This window comes from Podarcis bocagei (genome assembly GCF_964188305.1).
Source record: "Podarcis bocagei genome assembly, chromosome: 8".
Classification (NCBI taxonomy): Eukaryota; Metazoa; Chordata; class Lepidosauria; order Squamata; family Lacertidae; genus Podarcis; species Podarcis bocagei.
In genome coordinates, this window is record NC_138133.1 from 44,211,255 (window position 1) to 44,219,564 (window position 8,310).

The 8,310-nt window shown below is 41.9% G+C and overlaps 1 long non-coding RNA gene across 1 annotated transcript; it reads right to left on the reverse strand.

Annotated features, from left to right (window-relative positions):
• Positions 1-391: 391 nt before the first annotated feature.
• Positions 392-6,062, reverse strand: LOC308593361. The gene is made up of 3 exons (XR_014010914.1): positions 5,269-6,062; positions 1,117-1,327; positions 392-469 (listed from the first exon to the last, which is right to left on the reverse strand). It is a non-coding gene; the product is annotated as an uncharacterized lncRNA (long non-coding RNA).
• Positions 6,063-8,310: the final 2,248 nt, after the last annotated feature.

Genomic DNA, 8,310 nt, shown 5'->3' on the forward strand with positions numbered 1-8,310 from the left:
GCTGCTGTTTTCTGCAGATGCAATAGAGGCGGTGAAGAAATTCTTCTTCGCCGTCGCTATCGCCACTTGGTAGGCTCGACGTTGAGCTCTAACCTGTGTCCGGTCAGATTCGGAATGAGTTATCCGCCACCGGCGCTCTAGCCGTCTCAACGATTGTTTCATTGCCCTCAGATCCGTGGAAAACCACGGGGCTGTCCGGGCTCCATGCAATCGGAGAGGGCGCTTCGGAGCCAAACAGTCAATAGCCCTGGTTAACTCCACATTCCAGCGGGCCACCAGGGAATCGGCTGAAAGGCCATCAACATGGGATAAAGCATCCCCTACCACTCTCTGGAAACCATTTGGATCCATTAAGTGGCGGGGGCGGACCATCCGAATTGGATCATCAATATTGTTACAAGCCACCCCAATCTCTGCCGAGTGGTAGAAGCGATTTCAAGAGTCTTGGTGCCTAACCAGGGTTGTGTTTCTGTTGAGAAATCAAGGCATGGTGCCTAGTGCATTTAAGAAATATGGTTTATTGGCACATATCTACACCTGAGATCACAGCATTTACTTCCCAAGAGGGGCTTGTCCTTCCCAGCAGTGCAGCATGGGATTCAGAAGCATCCTAAGTGCCACCCCCCTTTCAGTAACAGCCTGCTCCAGCCAACCAGTATGGCTGCTGCCCTTCAGCCCCTGCATGAAGTTCTGCCCACTTCCTGCTCCTTCGTCCCAGAAGCTCCTGCTCCCAAAAATCTCTGTTGTAAAAGGGCGTCCACCTTTCCCATGGTGACATCAAACCCCATTACCCTGGCAACCTCCCTCTATGCCTGGCAAAGCCTGCTGCCTGCTTGATGACTTCCACTGAGGGGCTAATGACTGGCCATCAGCACCATTGTTTATTCAGTGACCCATCACCTGGCTGGCCTCATGAGAAAGTTGGCTGCTGCTACTCCTGGCTCTTGCTAAATTCGGGAGTTTATGAGTTTGCTCAAATTCTGACCCTTCACTGAACGTAGACAGTTTGCTTCACATAATTCATAACAATATTTTCAATGACTTGTTTCTAAAAATCAGATAGAGGGTGTAATCTTCACCTTTCCAGTCACGCATAAGCAATAAAATGTTATTTACCCTTAAGCAGGTCTTGTAATAAAAGAATACACCTTTTTTGGAACTAGGAAAAATGAAAAGTGTCATTTTTCTTCTAAAATGCCATGCACAATGAGGCATGAACTAGGTGTAAAGGTTTTCACTTTAGGAACTGCAGGAAGCACACACGAAGCAATGTTTATCTTCTGCATATGCCCACCGGCATGATGGCTTTCTTTAGACATGCTTGCCTCTGTAAACAAAATTCAGTAAAAGAGACAGTTTTAAAACATTCTAGCATCAACAGCAATGATGCAAGTAACCTCTGATCCATATTTTGTAGACACAAACATTTTCTACTAGCAGAAACCAATATTTATCTTTCTAAAGGTGATTGATGTCCACAGAATACTTTCCACCATCTTTTTAAGGTCAGAAAAGAGACTGGGATCTTGTTTAGTGTCAAAAAGTCTCTGTCTTGTTTATTTGACCTTGCTTTTGCTAACGCTAGTAAAACAATGAAGAAATGGATGGTTAGATCTGCCTAAAGCAGGACTCTTCTTGAAGCAAATGAACTTGAAAACTCGTATCTCATTTCCAACCAACCAGTGACCCCATGTGAAAGATGTCCTTAGGATGCATATTGTGGTTTTAGTGATATGTACAAGATGTCAAACAGAACATGTAGGATTTAACCACCCTGATGCTGCTCGCCTGTTTCACTTCCTCCTAAAGGAATATTCCCTATGTATTCCTATGGCATTTCTGGACATAAACACACACAGAGAGAGACATAAGAGTTTGTCTTCAATTTGTTGTTTCTTTCTTTGATTTTAGTTAAGTTGCTATTTTATTGAGTCATTTATTTTACTGGTCATCAGAGTTGAATTCTGACTTTAATTCAACAAAATGATCACAGTTACTGTATGAGCATGCTGTTGAGAAGTCCAAAGAACTTGAAGATTATAAAAGTGCAGGATGTGAAATAGATGCCGACATTTACATTGAGAGAAAAGAAAGCTGCTCCCAAGCAGGATCCAGTGAGAAGGGGAAATCACTTGAGGGAAACTGCACATACAGAATACCAGAACAGGGTGAAGAAAATGTTACTTAGCCAGGCAGACATAGGAACAGTTTCCTATAGTTCCATGACAGCTCCGCAACAGAGAAGAATGAAAAGAGCAGGAACAAGGACATTGACAGATACGAAAACGGAGCATTTGCACCTAATACCAGTCCAGTAAGAGAAGTGGAAGCCTGAAGAGAATCTAAAGGGGGGGGGATTGCTGTCCTGTAGCCCTCCAGATGTTGCTGGGCTACAAGACCTGCCATTTGTCACCATTGGCAATGCTGGCTGGGGCTGATGGGAGTTGGAGTCCAACATCTGGAGGACCACAGGTTCTCCATCCCTGATCTAAAGATGTCACTCATCCTTCGCAGGGTCATGCTTGCCTTTTAAAACTATATCAATACTGCCCCAGGCAGCCAAGGAGACGTTTCTTTCGGAATGAGCCTGGTGCTAAGTATGCTCATTTCAGGTGCTTTCAAATTAACTATGGCCCTGTATTGATGGTATCACTTGGAAGCTTTATAAAATGATATAAAAGCAGTGTATTTCTAAGAAAAACACAGTTCTGAAACCTGGCTTGTAGACAAAAATGAACACAATGCAATCTCAGAATAACAAAATAATGAAATTCCACTCATTTTCTTGACAGGATATTATGGCTATTTTGTAATGCATAGACTGACATTAGCCCCTGAGAGATTTTGGCTGTACGACAGCCCTGCTAAAGGCTTTAGAATGACTGTTCAAAGCTCCTACATCTGCCATCACATACAACTGAAAGACTTTGAAGGTCTTGCCTTGAGTTACAGTCAGCATTCAGGGACTTGCGCTTTTTAAATACCCTTGCCACAATTTCTTAGTAGGCATACTGAAATTGCTTCTCCAGCCATATTCCGCTTTTTGCTTACAATGACATTGGATCTTGATCTATTGACTAAAAGCTTCCTGGAAAAACCCCCTCTTTCATCACATTAAAACTCAGTGCACTTGTGACGCAGAAATTGGTTACAGAAGCCAATAGGATAAACTAGATTTTCTTGCACCCATTTGTCTGCAAGATGGCCTTGCACATGAAACAGTATGACAAAGGGGACAAAGTACAAAAACACACGATGCACTTAAGGTTGTAATTCTATGCCCAAAGGCAGAACAATCCTAACTATAGCAAGCCATTATAATTAACTATATTCCAAATTCCGTTTAGAAGTCTCTAGGAGGGGCTGCTCTTGAGACCAAGTTTTGGGGGACTGGGATACAACCCAGCGAAACAAGATCTGGAACACTTGGAAACCTCTGCTTGCCCTGTCTACCCCTGCCACTCCCTGGAAGGTCCCTTTTGGGGGGACTTAAAGCAGCATGATTTAAAAGGTAAAGGACCCCTGACAGTTAAGTCCAGTCACAAACAACTCTGGGGTTGCGGTGCTCATCTCGTTTTACTGGCTGAGGGAGCCAACGTTTGTCTGCAGACAGTTTTTCTGGGTCATGTGGCCAGCGTGACTAAGCTGCTTCTGGCAAAACCAGAGCAGTGCATGGAAACGTCGTTTACCTTCCTGCCGCAGCAGGACCTATTTATCTACTTGCATTGGCATGCTTTTGAACTGCTAGGTTGGTAGGAACTGGGACTGAGCAACGGGAGCTCACCCCGTTGTGGGGATTCGAACTGCCAACCTTCCTATCAGCAATTCCAAGGCTCAGTGGTTTACACCACAGTGCCACCCGCATCCCTCAGCATAATTTACACCAGTTTAAATTATGCCAATTGAATTCAGGCTGAGCTGGAGTGAGAAATTTATGCTGGTTTACTTGTGGCTCATCTTGGATGAAAGCCCAAGATGTGCCAAATTCAAATGCTCTCATCCTGTTGGATCTTGGGCTTCGATTGCACCCTTACATGGTAGTAAGCCTGTTCAATTCAGTAGGGCTTACTTCCAAATAATCAAGCAGAGAGTGAGGCTGAAGGTGTTCTTCAGTATTGTAATGCCACCCCAAAGGATCTGCTCTTGGATTGCAGCAATGCATGGAGGCACTTTCCACTTGATAAAAACAGAGCTGCCACTTGAATACTTCAGAGAAATTGTTATTGTACGGAAAAGTAGCAAAAGGGTATCTAAGAAAACCTTCCTTCAGGCTATCACAAAACTGAACTGGGGTTGCTTTGGAGTAACTATTTTCTGCCTGAACATGAAATTACTCATCATGGGAGAGACTGGAAGGCAGTTTTACATCAATTGTCCCAGTTTCTAATAATGTACAACTATAATGAGTGACTTGGACAAACCTAGTTATTTGTCAACTCTTAACTGTTGCAATTGTGCGTCACTTTTCATTATGTAACTGCCAACAATTGTAACTTACTGCCAACAGATTTACCCTTGTATGTGTGTGAGAAAACATTTGAGGGCGGTATCAATTCATGTAAACATGAAAAGTAATGTGCAGACAGGTTCTTAAACCTATGCAAAACCTCAGCATGCATTGTTTTGATAATATACATAGTTTTGTCTATAACCTGAATAATGCTGTAAGTGATTATCTTCAGTAAAACATGCACATTTCCACATATCTGATGGCCAATTTTTAATTCTGACACACATGAATTCTCCTTTACCATAATAAAAACATTCAATTTCACCATATACTTTGTCTTTAGATAAGTTCCATTTTGTTAACACTGAACTCTCTTTTATATATTTTGATGTAAATGTGACTTTAAAACAATGCACACAGCACTGCTAACATTGTCAGTAGAGGTTAATTCAGCAAATCACAGCAACCAAAAAGTAAATCAGCCCCTTACATGGCTTGCCATTCCCTGCAAGCCATGACATAAGGAATTCGAGCAGCAAATGTGTAATCAAAAGATAAAGAAAAGTTATTGGGGGGGGGGATGTGTTAGCATCATGATGTATATTACCAACATTGGGAACTTGCTATCAAAAATCTGATCTGTGATTGCACCATTGATTTCCTTGCAGGGTACAATCAAAGCCTGCTGTGTTCAGATTCCTAATGTGTCTTATCTGTTGATGACATTTTCATCTTAACCAGCACCTGAACTGACATACCCTTGACTTGGTATGATCAGAACTATTTCTGTACAAGAAAAGTCACTTAAGCAAACTCACGTATTTGGAAAGCAAAGATAGAAGTCAAATGTTCAGCTGCTTACACATCCATTGGTTTGGTCTAAACTTCACTCTAAAGGTAAAAATATCACTGATATGCAAGAGATTCCTCTTCCCCTTAAACCTCTGAAGGCACTTCTCTTTCAAAGTCAGGAGGTCTTAAGGGAATGCCTGGCCAGGCTGAATTATTGATGTGATGGAAGTCTCCTGTGGAAACAGATGCTTCCAGTTTCTTCCGGTACCCTGCTGCTATTGCTGGAAACAAAGCAATTTTTAAAAAAGAATGTAAGTCACAGGATTCATGTTCAATGAAACAGTTCAAAGATGTGTTTGATTCATCATGTTTAAAAGTAAATATTCAGCTTTAATACAACACACTGGTGCATAAGACACATTTCACGCACACATTGACTGCTTGGCATTTTCCCCAAGATAACCCACAAATTAAATTTGAAAGCCATATAGCGGGATATATCTTACAGTGGCACTCCTATCTATATCTACTCAGAAGAAGCTCCAATGGGACTTACTCTCAGGTAAGTGTGTATAGGATTTCAGCTTGAAATTTATGGGTGATATCCAGTGCTTTTTCTATAAAATGTGGTGCTGGAACTCACCACAAACACCTCCCTCAATCTCTTAGAATGGCAATAGCACCCACCTGAGAGGTGCCAGTTTTGAGTTTGGGTAAGTTCTGGCTGAAAAAAAGCCCTGGCTGTATCCAGCGGCACTGCAGCGGCACAAAGGACGTTTGTCCACTGAACTGAACTTCCTATCTCCCTCCTGTCCCTTTCAGCTCTTGTGGGCTGGATGATCAGAGCAGATTTTGGGGAGATTTAGGGGCAGAAGAGCAAACAAAGTTCCACTTGCAAATAACCCATTATTTCTAAAATGAATATACTGGGAACTTCCTCTCCGAACTCCTTATTTGTCACCTCTTTCTTAAAATCCTTTCTTAAAATTCACCTTTAAAAAAAGGCTTTGATTTAACTTATTGGCGGTAATTGCATCTTCTCACAGTCACACGTCTACTCAGAAGCAAGCCCTGCTGAGTTCAGTGGGACTTTCCACCAAGTGAGTGTGTGCAAGAGTGCAGCCTAAATATAAAAAAATAGGAAAGTCACATTTAAACTCATTTTTCAGTTCTTCCACCCATTGTTGAGTTCCATAGTTCTAATATGCCCTTATCTACAGGCACCTGGGATTGAATTGGCACAGCATACTTAGAAGCAAGCTTCACAAGGCACTAAGCAGAACAGGGAAAGGAAAAGCTGTTTGATTAGGGGCCAGAATGTCTTCAGCTTTACAAAAGGCTAGATGCTGCCGGGCTCCCATTTTCAGAAAGCCCATCCTTCAAAATAATAGTATGGATCACCTTGCTTTACAGGCAGATTGTCTAGAGTTAGGCCTCATTCTGTCAAATGTTTTTTCACACGAACTATCCTACGCCATCAAACCATGCAGAAGATACAATCATTCAGATGCAAAGATGTGGTTACACTAATAAAACTGCAGTTATTTTTGGTGGTAAGGAGGACAATTTTTTTTAAGAATGTTCAGAGCAGGGTTTGTCATTAGCCAGTTTTCACTGTGCTAGTTCAACAAACAGCCTCGCTGTTAATACCATATCTTATTTGATAAATCCTCTAGCCATTGCAGTAGCTGAAGGGATCATCAATACGACTACAGCTACAATTTTCCAATGTACAAATGCTGGTTAGCTAAAAGCCTGATAAAATACTAATCTGCAAGTTTTTTGGGGGGTAGGAAAGAATAGAGCTCTTCACTGCTCCCCAACTGCTATAAAAATAAAGTGTTTCATTTCAATATCTTAGCTTGATATTCTCTTAGATATGTTGTAGTATACTTTGTGGGAATTTACATATTCTGAATACAAGTGTATTATACAGAACAATCGCACAGCTACCTTATTTGTTTTCCTCCTTATCTGCCTAAGTTCATTTCTCCTGCCTGCAAGGAAGCCTTGGGGCCCTTATACGCAGTGCCTTCACCGTCCCTTCAGCTGCTGTTTTCGTATCCCTTACCTTTTCAGAGTTTCTCCCGCATTTCACCCCCTGCCATTGATACACAGCTGCTGCTGGGATTCAATCAGAATTTTTCCCCTCAGGAAAATGCAATGCACACACCTTGCATCCAGTAGATAACAGCGATGCCAGCCTGTCTTTTAATTTCAACATTGTCTGTAGCAGGTGCAGGAAACCCAGGGTCCTTTAACCTCCTCTGCGAGGTTGGTTCTCATATCTGATAATGGCTACTTACTGCCCAAGGAATTGAAAGTGCTCTTTGGAGAGCAGTGCAAATGGGAGGCAGGGCTGTTGGCACTCTCTCCCTGATAAACTGGCCATAATGCTCTGCTTATCAGAAGGAAAAGTGATAACATCAGACAGGGTTTCACACAGCACAAGGCAGATAATTTGAGTTTTTAAAGGAGAGATGGCCATCCCCTAAATTTCTCTAAAAGTCTGGAGCCCTTTTCAGAACCAAGTAATACTTGCCGAAGTATTCCCTTGACTTTTTAACAATGTGCAAGATTTGAGAGAGAGAAATCACCCTGATTTCAAATTTTATTTATTTTTTGAACTGGTCAGTCACCAGGCCCGTAAACCAGGTGAACTACATGTTTGCCTGAATGTATGTCCCACTATATTCAATGGGGGTTACTTAATAATACGTGTGTTTAAATTTGTACCCCAAATTAACAGAGAGATAGCAATGTTAGTTACTTGCAAAAAGCAGTGTCTTGAGGCACCTTGAAGACTAACACAAATGTATTGTGGCGTAAGATTTCATGGACCAGGGCCCTTTTCATCAGATAACTTCATGCATTTCATGAAGCGGACTCTATCCCATGAAAGCACATGCTGTAACAAATTTGTGATAAGCCCTTAAGGTGTCACAAGGCACTTATTTTTTGCAGAAGAAAGTGTGTGAGAGAGCGCATCTCTCTCACACACGCAAGCCCCGCAGTTTGTAACAATTTAGGTTGCAGAAAAACAGTCTTGTTGTACCTTAAAATACTTT